This window comes from Heterodontus francisci, chromosome 1, assembly GCF_036365525.1.
Source record: "Heterodontus francisci isolate sHetFra1 chromosome 1, sHetFra1.hap1, whole genome shotgun sequence".
In the NCBI taxonomy this organism is placed as follows: domain Eukaryota; kingdom Metazoa; phylum Chordata; class Chondrichthyes; order Heterodontiformes; family Heterodontidae; genus Heterodontus; species Heterodontus francisci.
Window position 1 is genome coordinate 114,198,866 of NC_090371.1, and position 16,554 is coordinate 114,215,419.

Here is a 16,554-nt window from a genome sequence, read left to right on the forward strand (position 1 = left end):
CTGGCAGAGACTGGGCTGCATTGATGGCGGTCTCAGTGACAACATTTTCCCTGGACTACAGTTCTAGGTAGTGCTCCACCCAGCAGTTCATTTGCTTGTGTTGGTCAGTGATCGTGTCCCCTGATTTAGACTTGTGGGGGACGGTCTTCCTGATGGTTGGCCTAAAAGCTCTCTTAATGCCATCATACATTCTTCTGATGTTTCTGGTGTCGGAGGCCAGCTGAATACGACTGCATAGGTGTTGCCAGTAGTCATTTGCGCAGTGCCTGGCTGTTCTTTGTGCAGCGCTTCTGGCTACTTTAAGTGGTACGGATGTTAACTCGCTGGGGACTTTCTTGTAGTTCAACAGTGCAATGCGCTTAGCGGCTATGACAGGTTCCAGCTCTTCAACGTGAGATTGAAACCAGTCTGCATTCTGCTTCACATGTTTGCCAAAGGTGGTCATTGCTGAGTCATGGATGGCCAAACATCATCACCCTCTATAAAAACAAAGGTGACCGCGGTGACTGCAACAACTACCGTGGAATCTCCCTGCTCAGCATAGTGGGGAAAGTCTTCACTTGAGTAGTTTTAAACAGGCTTCAGAAGCTGGCTGAGCATGTCTACCCTGAGGCACAGTGTGGCCTTTGAGCAGAGAGATCCACCATTGACATGCTGTTCTCCCTTCGCCAGCTGCAGGAGAAATGCCGCGAACAACAGATGCCCCTCTACATTGCTTTCATTGATCTCACCAAAGCCTTTGACGTCATCAGCAGATGTGGTCTCTTCAGACTACTAGAAAAGATTGGATGTCCACCAAAGCTACTAAGTATCATCACCTCATTCCAAGACAATATGAAAGGCACAATTCAGCACAGTGGCGCCTCATCAGACCCCTTTCCTATCCTGAGTGGCATGAAACAGGGCTGTGTTCTCGCACCTATACTGTTTGGGATCTTCTCACTGCTACTCTCATGTGTTCAAGTCAGAAGAAGGAATTTTGCTTCACACAAGATCAGATGGCAGGTTGTTCAACCTTGCCCATCTAAGAGCGAAGAGCAAAGTATGGAAGGTCCTCATCAGAGAACTCCTCTTTGCTGACAATGCTGCATTAACATCCTACACAGCCGGGTGTCTGCAGAGACTTATCAACAGGATTGCGGCTGCCTGCAATGAATTTGGCCTAACCATCAGCCTCAAGAAATCGAACATCATGGACAGGATGTCAGAAATTCTCCATCCATCAATATCGGCGACCACGCTCTGGAAGTGGTTCAAGAGTTCACCTACCTAGGCTCAACCATCACCTGTAACCTGTCTCTCAATGCAGAAATCAACAAGTGTATCGGAAAGGCATCCGCTGCTATGTCCAGACTGGCTAAGAGAGTGTGGGAAAATGGCGCATTGACACGGAACATTAAAGTCCGAGTGTATCAAGCCTGTTGTGTCCTCAGTACCTTGCTCTACGGCAGCGAGGCCTGGACAACGTATGTCAGCCAAGAGCGACGTCTCAATTCATTCCATCTTCGCTGCCTCCGGAGAATCCTTGGCATCAGGTGGCAGGACCGTATCTCCAACGCAGAAGTCCTCGAGGCAGCCAACATCCCCAGCATATACACCCCACTGAGCCAGCGGCGCTTGAGATGGCTTGGCCATGTGAGCCGCACGGAAGATGGCAGGATCCCCAAGGACACATTGTACAGCGAGCTCGTCACTGGTATCAGACGCACCGGCCGTCCATGTCTCCGCTTTAAAGATGATTGCAAACGCGACATGAAGTCCTGTGACATTGATCACAAGTCATGGGAGTCAGTTGCCAGTGATCGCCAGAGCTGGCGGACAGCCATAAAGGCAGGGCTAGAGAGTGGCGAGTTGAAGAGATTTAGCAGATGGCAGGAAAAAAGACAGAAGTGCAAGGGGAAAGCCAACTGTGTAACAGCCCTGACGACCAACTTTATCTGCAGCACCTGTGGAAGAGTCTGTCACTCTAGAATTGGTCTCTATAGCCACTCCAGGCGCAGCTTCACAAACCACTGACCACCTCCAGGCGCTTACCCATTGTCTCTCGAGACAAGGAGGCCAAAGAAGAAGAATCATGGTTAGTTTTATCTATTTAATAAATCTAAGATAGCACACACCAACCAGGTCCTCCTCATTCCATTTATAAGCAAATTATCTGCTAAATAATTACAAATGTAAATCATTGATACCTATAAGTAAAGAAACATATATTTATTTAACATTCCTGTGACATTGTTCGGGTACTCTAGGACTAGGATCATGGTTTCCAATGCTTACTGCAACCTATAATTTGTGCACACTGTAATATATTATTTACTCAAGCAAATATCACATGACCAACAAAGTTTTAAAAAAATCACTTTTAACTGAAAGTAAAAGATACATGCTTCATAGATGTAATATTTGAAATACTATTTACCATATTAGAAAACGTGCTTAAAAATGCAAGTTTTAATGATTTTGTGCTTTGCCCCCCAAAATCTTTTATTTGCAGTTATTTACAATATAAAATTGTATGCCAACCTCTCATGGTAAACTTGCATTATTTACTTCAGATGTTTATTTGTTTATTTTCCTCCTTGCCTGAATGCCCTTTCCTCAATTATTCATATGTCAATAAAAGTGATTCGATAGTTCTTGCTGAAGCCATTGGTGGCATAACATGCAGCAAGGAGTATCCTTGGCCAGGGTCTTGACCAGATGGTTATTCACCCTGGTCTGGGTCTGACTGACTGACTCCAGCCACAACATCCTAGCTCAATGTCAAATTGTCACACGAATATCCTCTTTCAACCCTGGCACATCAATCCCCCTCAGCAGCATAAAAACCTTTTATTCAGCCAACAACTAAGACAGTAAAATAAAATAAAATCTTTTTGATTTCCCTCCCCCCACTCAGTGCTTGTACCTTAGTTATTTGTAAATTTTCAATCTGATTGTAATGTAACCTGGATTGTTGTGGTACATACTGGCGATTCTAGTTCCAGAAAAGCAGAATGACAATTACAATTCCCATGATGCAACTATCATCTCTCTTACATTAAATTTGTTTGAAGTGCCCAACAAACAAATTTCAGGTGAAATTGCCAATTGCGCAACTGCAGCAAAACTTAATTCCTAAGCCACAGGTAGATGGGATTATTTTCTTGGAGGCATTTTTCATAATAATTAATTAGTTTAATTTGTTTAATGCAGATTTAAGTTCGTATATGACTACATTTTAAGCTGAGTTGGAAACCAAGATTACAACTGGAATCACTTGGAAAAAATAAATTAAATAATTTAATTGGTTCAAATTGCAGTGTTTAAATTGATTGCTTTTCTGTGGAGTCTCTCATGATTTGTACTTCAACGAATATGGTTCTGTTCCTAGTTTCAGCTAAGCAAAAAAGTGTGATACTTTTTTTTTCTCATTCCAGCCAAATTCAATGCGCTATCCACAGAATTATTGTGTAACTTTCTAGACACATACCTTTAAAAAAAAAACTCTAGAAAGATATTGGACCCATTTTTTCTGTTTGCAAGACACATCTGATCAATTTTCATGGTTGGGACTCATTGTCATTCCATTAGAGAGCTACCAGTGTATTTGGCACATGGAAGGACTGACAGCAGGTGGAATGATTTTTGTGGGGTGAGGAGCAGTATTTCTAGGCCCATAAAAACTGTTACAAGAACTTACCTGCAGCATATTTTGAATGTTCTGCAGAGGTCTGCTTCAGGATCTGGTGGTTAGGCTGCTCAATGTCCAGAACCAATAGGCAGAGCTTGTATGGCACACAGTCCAACCGTTAATTTTAAACCCTTCTGGTGTCTGATTTAACTCCTCTTTCACCATTGCCTGGGTTGCATCTTCTTTCTTAGCAAAGACATATGCAAAGTCTTCATTTAATACCTCAGCTATACCCTCTGCCTCTATGTGCAAATCACTTTTTTGGATCCTAATCGGCCCCAATCCTCCTTTTACCATCCTTTTGCTATTTATATGTCTACAGAAAACTTTGGGATTCCCTTCTATGTTAAGTGCCAGTCTCTTTTCATACTCTCTCTTTGCTTCTCTTATTTGCTTTTTCACTTCCCCGCTGAACCTTCTATATTCAGCCTGGTTCTCAATAGTATTTTCTACCTGGCATCTGTTGTAAGCACACTTTTTCTTTTTTATCTCAATCTCTATCTCTTTTGTCATCCAGGGAGCTCTGGATTTGTTTATCCGACCTTCCCCCTTCGAGGGAACATACCTTGACTGGTATGACTTGTGCCCGAACTACCTCTTCTTTGAAGGTAGCCCATTGTTCAGCTACCATTTTCCCTGTCAACCTTTGACTCCAATTTACTCATCCTAGATCCGTTCTTACCCCATTGGAGTTGGCTTTCCCCTAATTAATGAATCTTAGTCTGGATCGTTCTTTCTCCTTTTCCATAGTCAGCCTTAACCTTCTGATACAATGATCACTGTCCCCTAAATGATCTCCTAATGACACTTGATCCACTTGGCCCACCTCATTCCCAAGAACCAGGTCTAGTAGTGCCTCCTTTCTCATTGAACTAGAAATATACTGCTGTATCAAATTTTCCTGAACACTTTCTGGGAACTCTTGCACCTCAATGCCCTTGACACTACCACTATCCCAGTCCATGGTTGGATAATTAAAGTCCCCCATTATAACTACCCTATAATTTTTGCATCTCTCTGTAATTTCCTTGCAAATTTGTTCCTCTACATCCTTCCCACTAGTTGGTGGCCTATAGACAACACCAAGCAAAATAATTGCACCTTTTTTGTTCCTTAGCCCTAGCCAAATAGATTCTGTCCTCGACCCCTCTGGGGCACTCTTTTTCCAGCACAGCAATGCTCCCCTTAATCAATACGGCCACCCCTTCCCCTTTTTTCCCTTTCCTCCCTTTCCTGAACATCTTGTGTCCAGGAATATTTCACACCCACTCCTGCCCTTCTTTGAATTGGGTCTCTGTTATTTTTTTTTATCCATTCATGGGATGTAGGTGTCACTGGCCAGGCCAGCATTTATTGCCCCATCCCTAATTGTCCTTGAGAAGGTGGTGGTGAGCTGCCTTCTTGAACCGCTGCGGTCCATTTGGGGTAGGTATATCCACAGTGCTGTTAGGAAGGGAGTTCCAGAATTTTGACCCAGTGACAGTGAAGGAACGGCGATATAGTTCCAAGTCAGGATGGTGTGTGGCTTGGAGGGGAACTTGCAGGTGGTGGTGTTCCCATGTATTTGCTGCCCTTGTCCTTCTAGTTGGTTGAGGTCACGGGTTTGGAAGGTGCTGTCTAAGGAGCCTTGGTGCATTACTGCAGTGCATCTTGTAGATGGTACACACTGCTACCACTGTGTGTCGGTGGTGGAGGGAGTGAATATTTGTAGATGGGGTGTCAGTCAAGCGGGCTGCTTTGTCCTGGATGGTGTCAAGCTTCTTGAGTGTTGTTGGAGCTGCACCCATCCAGGCAAGTGGAGAGTATTCCATCACACTCCTGACTTGTGCCTTGTAGATGGTGGACAGGCTTTGGGGAGTCAGGAGGTGAGTTACTCGCCTCAGGATTCCTAGCCTCTGACCTGCTTTGTAGCCACGGTATTTATATGGCTACTCCAGTTGTTTCTGGTCAATGGTAGCCCCTAGGATGTTGATAGTGGGGGATTCAGCGATGGTAATGCCGTTGAATGTCAAGGGGAGATGGTTAGATTCTCTCTTGTTGGATATGGTCATTGCCTGGCACTTGTGTGGCGCAAATGTTACTTGCCACTTATCAGCCCAAGCCTGGATATTGTCCAGGTCTGGCAGCATTTCTACACGGACTGCTTCAGTATCTGAGGAGTCGTGAATGGTGCTGAATATTGTGCAATCATCAGTGAACATCCCCACATCTGACCTTATGATTGAAGGAAGGTCATTGATGAAGCAGCTGAAGGTGGTTGGGCCTAGGACACTACCCTGAGGTACTCCAGCAGTGATGTCCTGGAGCTCAGATGTCCTGGAGCTCAGACCTTTGCGCTAGGTATGACTCCAGCCAGCGGAGGGTTTTCCCCGATTCCCATTGACCTCAGTTTTGCTAGGGCTCATTGATGCCATACTCGGTCAAATGCTGCCTTGATGTCAAGGGCAGTCTCTCACCTCACCTCTTGAGTTCAGCTCTTTTGTCCATGTTTGAACCAAGGCTGTAATGAGGTCAGGAGCTGAATGGCCCTGACGGAACCCAAACTGAGCGTCACTGAGCAGGTTATTGCTAAGCAAGTGCCGCTTGATGGCACTGTTGATGACACCTTCCATCACTTTACTGATGATTGAGAGTAGGCTGATGGGGCGGTAATTGGTTGGGTTGGACTTATCCTGCTTTTTGTGCACAGGACATACCTGGGCAATTTTCCACATTGCAGGGAAGATACCAGTGTTGTAGCTGTACTGGAACAGCTTGGCTAGGGGCGCGGCAAGTTCTGGAGCACAGGTCTTCAGTACTATTGCCGGAATATTGTCAGGGCCCATAGCTTTTGCAGTATCCAGTGCCTTCAGTCGTTTCTTGATATCACACGGAGTGAATCAAATTGGCTGAAGTCTGGCATCTGTGATGCTGGGGACTTCAGGAGGAGGCCGAGATGGATCATCAACTCGGCACTTCTGGCTGAAGATTGTTGCAAATGCTTCAGCCTTATCTTTCGCACTGATGTGCTGGGCTCCTCCATCATTGAGGATGGGGATATTTGTGGAGCCACCTCCTCCAGTTAGTTGTTTAATTGTCCACCACCATTCACGGCTGGATGTGGCAGGACTGCAGAGCTTCGATCTGATCCGTTGGTTATGGGATCGCTTAGCTCTGTCAATCGCATGCTGCTTACGCAGTTTGGCATGCAAGTAGTATTTGTAGCTTCACCAGGTTGACACCTCATTTTGAGGTTTGCCTGGTGCTGCTCCTGGCATGCCCTCCTGCACTCTTCATTGAACCAGGGTTGGTCTCCTGGCTTGATGGTAATGGTAGAGTGGGGGATATGCCGGGCCATGAGGTTACAGATTGTGGTTGAGTACAATTCTGCTGCTGCTGATAGCCCACAGCGCCTCATGGATGCCCAGTTTTGCATTTCTAGATCTGTTCGAAATCTATCCCAATTAGCACGGTGATAGTGCCACACAACACGATGGAGGGTATCCTCAATGTGAAGGCGGGACTTTGTCTCCACAAGGACTGTGCAGTGGTCACTCCTACCAGTACTGTCATGGACAGAAGCATCTGCGGCAGGCAGATTGGTGAGGACGAGGTCAAGTATGTTTTTCCCTCATGTTGGTTCCCTCACCACCTGCCGCAGACCCAGTGGAGCAGCTATGTCCTTTAGGACTCTGCCAGCTCGATCGGTGGTGGTGCTACCGAGCCACTCTTGGTGATGGACATTGAAGTCCCCCACCCAGAGTACATTTTGTGCCCTTGCCATCCTCAGTGCTTCCTCCAAATGGTGTTCACCATGGAGGAGTACTGAGTCATCAGTTGAGGGAGGGCAGTAAGTGGTAATCAGTAGGAGGTTACCTTGCCCATAAATGACCTGATGCCATGACACTTAATGGCGTCCAGAGTCGATGTTGAGGACTCCCAGGGTAATTCCCTCCCTACTGCATACCACTGTGCCACCACCTCTGCTGGGTCTGTCCTGCCGGTGGGACAGGACATACCCAGGGATGGTGATGGCAGTGTCTGGGACATTGTCTGTAAGGTATGATTCCGTGAGTATGACTATGTCAGGCTGTTGCTTGACTAATCTGTGGGACAGCACTCCCAACTTTGGCACAAGCCCCCAGATGTTAGTAAGGAGGACTTTGCAGGGTCAACAGGGCTGCATTTGCCGTTGTCGTTTCCGGTGCCTAGGTCGATGCCGGGTGGTCCGTCCAGTTTCATTCCTTTTTATTGACTTTGTAGCGGTTAGGTACAACTGAATGGCTTGCTTGGCCATTTCAGAGGGCATGTAAGAGTTAACCACATTGCTGTGGGTCTGGAGTCACATGTAGGCCAGACCAGGTAAGGAGAGCAGATTTCCTTCCCTAAAGGACATTAGTGAACCAGATGGGTTTTTACAACAATCAACAATGGTTTCATGGCCATCATTCGACTAGCTTTTAATTCCAGATTTATTAATTAAATTCAAATTCCACCTTCTGCTGTGGTGGGATTCGAACCCATGTCCGCAGAGAAATACCCTGGGTCTCTGGGTTACTAGACCAGTGATAATACCACTACGCCACCACCTACCTATATAGTTACATCATCATATTCCCACGTGTCAATGTGCACCTGTAACTCACCAACCTTATTCGCAATACTCCTTGCATTCACATACATGCACAGTAACCCTGATTTTGACTTTAGCTAACCTCAATTTTGATAACCAGCCACTTATGTGGTAATCTTCCCTTCCCGGGACACAGCCTCTTCCTTTCCCAAGGCCTGATGCTGATGCCACAACCACCAACACCCTCCCCACTACCCTTAGGCTTCCAGTCCCTCCCTGGCATCTGATGCCCCAAACCCTTTGCAGCCTTCATTTATTTGAGGACCACCATGATGCAGGCAGGGGGCTGATCTTGCTTTGCTCCTTCTTGGTAAGCTCCTCCCACACACGATGTTAATGAGGCCCAAGTCCCAATATTGCAGTCTCCTTGGACCTCACCATTCAGTTGCAGGGATTGTTTCTGCGCCCCTCCCCAGTTTGGTGAAAAATAGACGCACTCTAATTTTGAAGCCAATAAATGTCAGGGAATCGATGTCTATCTGATTTCCAAGCTGAATGACAAACTTGATGCACAGTATAACAACAAAAGAAGAATGGGAATTAGATTATAAGAAACAGATGATACAAATAAAAGCTTTGAGGGATGGAAGTTTAAATCCTTATATAATTATACTTTTAATTACACTGTTTTCATTACGGGAGATTATTTTAAGCAATAACATTTATTGGAGGCACTGATCTTCTCGGGTGATAAGACACATTTTAACACAGGCATGCTTAAATATGTGTCAAGACTGCATCGCTATATTTGATGTTGTAGTAAATATGAACTTAACTGCCATCAGCTGTGTGATGATTTAAGATGGCCATTTATCAGGCACATTACTGAAAACACCATCCCTTGTATAACAAAGATTTTCCTCAGCCTCATTAAACTCTAGGAGCTGGATCTTACAGACCCCTTAGTGTCGGTTTTTGTGGCGGGGAGTGGCGGAAAATGTCTCCGGGAGAGGGCCTCCATGCACCCCGACACCAGGAAGGCCCGGCCTGATATTGCCGGCAGTGGTGAGGCCTCATGGCGGCACCCCCACCCGCCGCTCGGTGATGGCACCCCCAATCTGCATATTCAAATAAATGTAAATGAATGCATTAATTATACTTGCGTCCCAGCCTGAGTTCCCGCTCCGATCGTTGGCCCGGTAGCCGTCATTCCTGCGCCTTCGTATCCTCATCTGGGGAAACGAGGCAGAACACTTGTGGGGAGGAGGTAAGTTTCTCAGTGCGGGTGGAGGGGGAGGAATGCGGTCAAAGTAACATCATTGGCGTAGGGGATGGTGGGAAGGGTTTGAGGTTAAAGTTTATGCACTTTGCGGGGGATAAAGGTCTGGTGGACAAGCTAAGTGTTTTGAAGGAGGAGAGGGCAAGTAATTAATTTGTTATTGGGGGGTGGGAGAGGGGCAGAAGAAATGTCTATTTATTTTTATTCCCTTGCACTTTAAATAATTAAATTTATCAGTAGGGCTCAAAGCCCTTTATAAATTTCCAGGACAGACAGCCCGCCCCCTCCACGTGATTGCTGGGGGGGGGGGGAAGGTGGTGGCGGCCCGCCCCGGCTATTTAAATGAGCCGCTGTGCTTAGGACCGCGGCGGTTCCGTGACGTGTGGCCCGCCCCATTGATTTAAATCGGCGGCGGGCTTATAAAATTCAGCCCAAGGTTTTAGTTAACTTTACTCCAGCCATAATTCTTTTTCTCTGTAGCTCATATCATATGGCTATTGTTATAGTATTTTCTCTGCATTTGTATATTTTTCAATGCAGTAAGTTGTTAAAGAATGTAACAAAGCTGAAACACTACGTGCATTTTTAGGGTCTTTAACCTTAGACACAAGAAGTTTGTTTTCATTGATATTTGAAACAGCACTGTATTGAGAGTACAGATTATACCACCAATTTCTACAATACTTGACAAGATGCACAATACATCATGTTGACGTCACTGATTTTTTTTTTTACTATACCATAACGTTACCCATTCATTTTAATGGGTCAGTGCCAGCAATACCAGCTGAATAACTAAACCATTTTTCACAGAAAAACTCCATAGTGCAAAATGTTTCAGCATAACACACAATCAGAAAACTAATCTGGCTATTACATTCATTCCAATGGCACTGTACCAACGTCACTCACCTTTTCCAACTGAGAATTGTATCTGCCTTTATTTTAAAAAACTGCAACTCCAGCAATACACATCCCTCAAAATTGTACCTACTTTTATATCAATCAAGTTGAATACGCTATAGTAAGATTGAATGATTGTGTTTGTTTACTGACCTGTTTTAAGATGGAGATGAAAGAGGGCTTTACACATTATGTTCTAAAAAAGCAACCAGCAATACAATAAAACCTAAATAAAAATCACTGTTACAGAACTGTACTGTAGCTTTCATCACAGAGTGAAAGCCTTTCATCCCAGTTACCTCAGTCATTTCTGGAATTTATTTCTGTAAACAAGTTGGGGAGAAAATAAAAGGGGTTTAAAATTTTAATCTGGTATTGGAACACTGCCGAACCATATCAAAATTGAGCAAACTAGATATTCCAATAATTTGTTTTAAATGGCTTACAACACTGAGCCCCACTTTTAATGAAGGCACTGTGAGGGGGCAATTTGTGCTTTTTCTACTTCATCTCCTCAACAAAGCATTTTCTGTATTTTAAGTCACTTTGTGTTAATCATGAAAAGGGCAATTTCATGTCACGTGCCTATTATGATGTGAAAGTGAATGGTGCACCATTCACTTCGTTCACTCAACTAGAAGTTTTATAATGGTGTACACATACTGTGGATATATCATGCTGACTGAATAACTTTTGTAGTGGTGGGGGGGGGAGGCCTATTTTCAAAAGGCCTATTTGTACCCACATTCATAAATTTTAAAGTAGTGAATGCCACAGTTGGGGTACATAAAACGTGACATTAGAAATAAAGCATAGTACAGAATACTGCAGTCTACAATATCTTTTAAAATAGCTGCATGTTTTCATCCTGCATCGTTCTGGCCCTATAGCCAGCAACTACTGCAAGAAGCTTTCAGCAAGACTGTAAAATATCTGCCACAGGAGAAGTTCAGGGAGCAATATCCCACAATATTATTTTCTTGCCCTAAACTTTTGCAAAAAATTTCAATATGAGCCCCATAGTGTATAAATGAGAGGCATATTCATATGTCATCTATTTTTTCTTAAATGTCACTGCTTAAAATTTCTAAGTTTAAAGTCCATACTTCCTATGAAATCCTTTACATTGCCTGTTAAAGGAAGCAGTTAATTTCCATTAAGACACAAAATGTTTTCACATGTACTGTTCCCAAAGAATATGTGCAAGTCAGCCCTTGTAAATATTGTATGATTTGATATGGAAATCAATGCAATACTATGGTATGAGCCGTAATACAACCAGTGTTGTTTTCGCACAGTTTCAATGGGTAAGGTACCATTTTTTCCCTCAGAAACCTCATACCTGCTGCAATGCCAATTATGCTTGCTATAAACGTTAAGCATGTTTTGTTAAGCAAATGCATTTGGAATAGAATTATATTCTCCATTATACATTTAAGGGTGACTGCACCAATATGTTATATGTGTTAAGCAGTGATAGTAGGAAAGCCAATTGGTCATGGGAATATTTCCTTTGGAGCATGCCCACAGAGGCACAGACATCTGACAGAGATGGTGGGCAGGTGAAGGTTGGGTTCTTGGAGAATGTTTCTTCCCAGAATTTCCTCCATTAGCAGCTGAACCTAGGGCTAAAACAGAGACAGTGTATTTAGATTTCCATAGCATCACAATGGGGTAAGTTTTCGTCTTCAACAACCTGGTAGAGCAGATCGCCTACGTGTCACAGAACCTATCTGTTCCACTCGACCAGATCACTGCTGAGGTGGTGAAGGCAAAAATGTAACCTTATCTCTCACATCAATTTCCTCCAAACTATGATGTATAAATAGAAATAGAGGAATTTTTTTCATAAGCTTATATAGCTTGCCCGGAAATTAGTGCCACCAATTTGCTCCATTCCATCTCTGGTTAGCAGAATAATCATCATAATACGATGATGTGTCCTCTAGGTTATTATAATATTTTATCAACATTTTTACTATAACATTAGATGTCATTCTCAATTATACTGACACAAATGCTGTTGAGCTAGTCTAAGGAACTGTTGAAACTGTATGTGGTGAATTTTGTTGAGAAAACAGAGAATCTTTAAATAACCTCTCAAGTCGCCTTCATTTTAATGCAGTCATTGGTCCCCAGATTTGCAATAATTGCCTGCTGCACCTCTTTCAGGAACATACCCAGAGGTCTGGAAGGTGGGTTTTTAGGTGGGTGGGGGTGGGGGGGGGGGGGTGCAGGGAGAATCGTGGTGGTGGGGGGGGGGGGGGGGTGCAGGGAGAATCCGCCATGGAACTCTATGCCGTAATGCTGTGTTCCCATTCTGTCAGAGGTGGTGAAGTGCCGGTATTTACATATGTTAAACACTCTTTAGCATACATCTGAATGTAATTCATAGCGATCTTACCAGGCGTTTGCAATCTTGTGTTGGGTGCGCAGCACTCGTGCCTTCAGCTTCGCGTCTCCTCAGTGACTCGAAAGGGTAATTCACTTTAACACTGCTATCTGGGGGAAGTGGTTGGTGGGAAGAACCCGCCAACTGCACTGTTTGTGAAAGGGGAAGAAACCATGATCAGTGGCCTTTGATCCTGTTCCAGGTGGTTTTTGAGTAAAATGGCTGTAACCAATTCTAGAGCTTCAGGCCAGGGAGTGCGTAACATCGTTCGGGTGGTGGTGAAGGACAATGAAGGAGGGGAACCTGTTGATCATACCTTCTTCATTAAGAAACTCCTTATCGCTTGCTGTGGATTCCAAGCTGCAGACGTCTTCTGCCTGCAGGACTTCCCCAGCAGTAGATATTTCGACGTGATGTTCAAGAATGTGGTGGGATGCATCAAGCTCCTGAAGGTGTTCAAGGAGAAGGGAAACCAGGTGCTGCTGTTGATCCTCACAGTGGAGCCACTCTTCACACTGCCGTCGTAACGCGACCGGGTGGTAGCATTCCACCTCTATAACCCCCAATGCTCCTGTCATGGATGTACTCACCTTCCTCGTCAGGTACGTCGAGGTGGCCGGCAGCAGCACTGATGTCAAGGACCCATTTTGGATTTGGACCAGCAAGCAGCAGGTCACGGTGACCTTGAAGGTTGATGCCAACGGAGCCATCATCCATCCTCCCTCCAGCTTCACTATCCGGGGAAGTCGAGGCTTCTTGGTCTATGTGGGGCAGCCCAGAGTTTGTCGCACGTGTGGCAGATCTGGTCATGTGGCGGCCAACTGCAGAACAGTCGTCTGCAAGAGTAAGTGCTGCAACCTGTGCGGTGGGGCAGGCCATTTCTACAAAACCTGCCCCAAACACTGCCTCAGTTATGCTCAGGGGGCAAGGTTCAAGGAAAGGCTGGGAGAAGGAATGGTGAACGCGTCTGGTGCTAGGAAGGAGACAAGCAATCTTCCCCGCATTTAGGAAAGTCTACCTGAGAAGGAGAAGAAAAGGGAGGCAGCTGCCACTAGTGACCCAACACCTACCCCTTGCCCGGAAACCCCTCCTCTACAGACAGAATCAATGGAGGAGGAAGCAGTAGATGGACAAACTGGTCAGTGGCAAGTGGTACAAAGGAAAACCACAAAGAAGAAACCTCCAAAAAAGGAACAGGCCACCACCCAAACCAGTGGCAAAAGGAGGCTACCGTCTGAGACAGACTACGGCAGCTCCTCCTCATTGGACGAGGAAGGGCTGGAACGACAGCACCTGCAGAAAAAGTGGCAGAACTTAAAGGAGCTGGAAGATAAAGCCCCCCAGCTCCGTTGCACTGGAAGCTGTGATGGGCCCAGTGCACCCCAAACCCAAAGCGCCGAACCCAGTGAGATGCCCAGCGCACCCCAGCTCCGGGATACTGACAGCAACGAAGGGTCTGGCGCACTCCAGCTCCGGGAAGCTGGGAGCAGTGATGTCCTTGAGGAGGAACAGAGGGGAAAGACACCAACAGCAGAGGACAGTCCAAGCCTTGCTGCCTACAAGACCTCCCCCTGATGTCACCCCAGGAGAATAAACCCCCCATGAGTAACGAGGAGGAGTTTCTGAGCCCAACGAATGTGAAACAGCTTGTGTACAATATGGGTATGCAGGAATATACCCGAGGACTGGGACTAGCAAAGCCACCTGATGTGGGAAGCAATACCCAACTTTAAAATGGGTATAAAGATTGTTTTGATTAATGTGCGTAGCGTTAAATCCACTATGCGATGTGTTTCGACCTTGGACTACCTCGCCAAGATCAAAGTCAACCTGCTGTTTCTGCAGGAGTGTGGAATACCACACCTCAGCAGCTACAGGCAATTGTCGCGATGGTGGTCGCATGGGCCATCAATCTGGTCAGGGGGAAATGATTCCCGTTCTTTGTCTTGGGTATTCTGCTGCGGGGAGGCAACTTCATCATCTCCGAAGTAGAGGTATGTAAAGGAAACCCGGCGCGAGCCCGAATTCCGGACCCGGCAGACTGACCCGACCTGAGCCCGACACATCATCGGTACCCGTCGAGGTCGGGTCAGGTGGCAGGCCTTTACATCAGTAAATGGGTAAAGGCCTGCTACCCAACCTGACTCCGACGGCATGTGTCGGGTTCGGGTCGGGCTGGGTTTCCTTTGCACACCTCTACTCCGAAGTTAAGGAGGTGGTGGGCGGTCGCCTCCATGTAGCAGATGTAATGTACAACAATGCTCCACTCCGGTTGATCAACGTGTACGCCCCTGCTCAATGCAGCGAGCGGCTGACTGTCTTCCAGCAGCTCCCACTGCTGCTGGCGACATCCAGGTCGGTCATTCCAGGCGGTGACTTCAATTGCATCATTAATGCACCTGGACGGTCCGGCAGGGACGACAGCAAACTGGACGCTACGTCTAGATTCCTAATGGAAACAGTAAAAGATTCCAAGCTGCATGACGTCTTCAGCAACCCTGCAGATGGAGCGTAGTGTAGATACACCTGGTCAAGACTGGACGAGTCTGCCCGTTCCAGGACTGACTTCCTGTTTGTGTCCTGTGCTTTCACGGTCAGATCCACCAATATCAGGCCGGTGTTCTTCTCTGACCACTGCCTCCTACTGGCCGACTGTCACTTACAGGATGACCAGCGGGTTGGCAGGGGGACATAGAAACTCAATGCTACTGCTAACCCCAGCGAACGTTGAGGAACTCAAAGGGGATTACAAAGGTTGGAGAACTGTGAAACCCCTCTTTGAGTCTCCAGTTCACTGGTGGGAAGCGATCAAGCAGAACATCAAGAGGTTCTTTATCTCCAAAGGTGTTTAGAGGGCGAGAGAGAGAGACAGAGGGAAATGTCCCGACTCCAGAAAAGAATGCAAAATCTATTCCGGCTGCAGTTGACGGGGGTCGAGGTCAAGGAGGATCTCCAAGAGGTGAAGAGCCAGCAAGCCTCGCTCTTTGTCACGGAAGCCTCCAAGATCATCTTCCGGTCCAGAGTCTCTGTTGAGCAGGATGAGATGTGCTCGCGTTTCTTCTTCCAAAAGATGTACACACAGAGCTCTGTGATCAGCAGCCTGAAGGAAGAGGATAGCTCGGTAACGTCTTCACAGTCCAACATACCAAGGCTAAGCAAATCCTTTTATGCTGGGCTGTATGACATGAAGCCCACGCACAGCACGGCCTCCCAGTCTTTCCTGTCATCTATCACGGAAGTCTTAGATGACAGCATGCGGGGAAAACTGAACAAACCGCCAACTCTGGATGAGCTGACAAACACCATCAGGTCCTTCAAGACGAGTAAAACTCCTGGAAGCGAAGGCTGACTGGTTGAGTTGTATTTGGCCCTGTGGGACTGGATCGACCCAGACCTGCTGGAAGTGTACGAGAGTATGCTTCTGGTCGGCAGCATGTCAGAATCCATGAGGAAAGGCATCATCACCCTCATCTACAAGTGGAAGGGGGAAGAGGGTGGAAATCAGAAATTGGCAGCCTACCTCACTGCTTAATGTTGAAAACAAGATTCTGTCCAAAGTCATCGCCAATCCGGTCAAGTCTGCTCTGGAGTTGGTGATTCACCTTGACCAGACCTGTACTGTACCTGGCAGGAAGATCTTTGATAATCTTGCGTTAACTCAGGGATACAATTGCCTATGTACAGGACAGGAGGGTGGACACCTGCCTCATCAGCTTGGACCAGGAGAAGGCTCTTGACAGGATATCGCACACCTA

At 46.1% G+C, this 16,554-nt stretch overlaps 1 protein-coding gene across 1 annotated transcript in view; it reads right to left on the minus strand.

Moving 5' to 3' along the window:
• Window positions 1–11,977: 11,977 nt before the first annotated feature.
• zdhhc2 (zinc finger DHHC-type palmitoyltransferase 2) overlaps window positions 11,978–16,554 on the minus strand; it is a 189,273-nt gene continuing 184,696 nt past the window's right edge. Inside the window, exon 13 of the mRNA XM_068056501.1 lies at window positions 11,978–12,035. The gene's annotated coding sequence lies outside the window, so the exon portion shown is untranslated. The remainder of the gene's footprint in view (window positions 12,036–16,554) is intronic.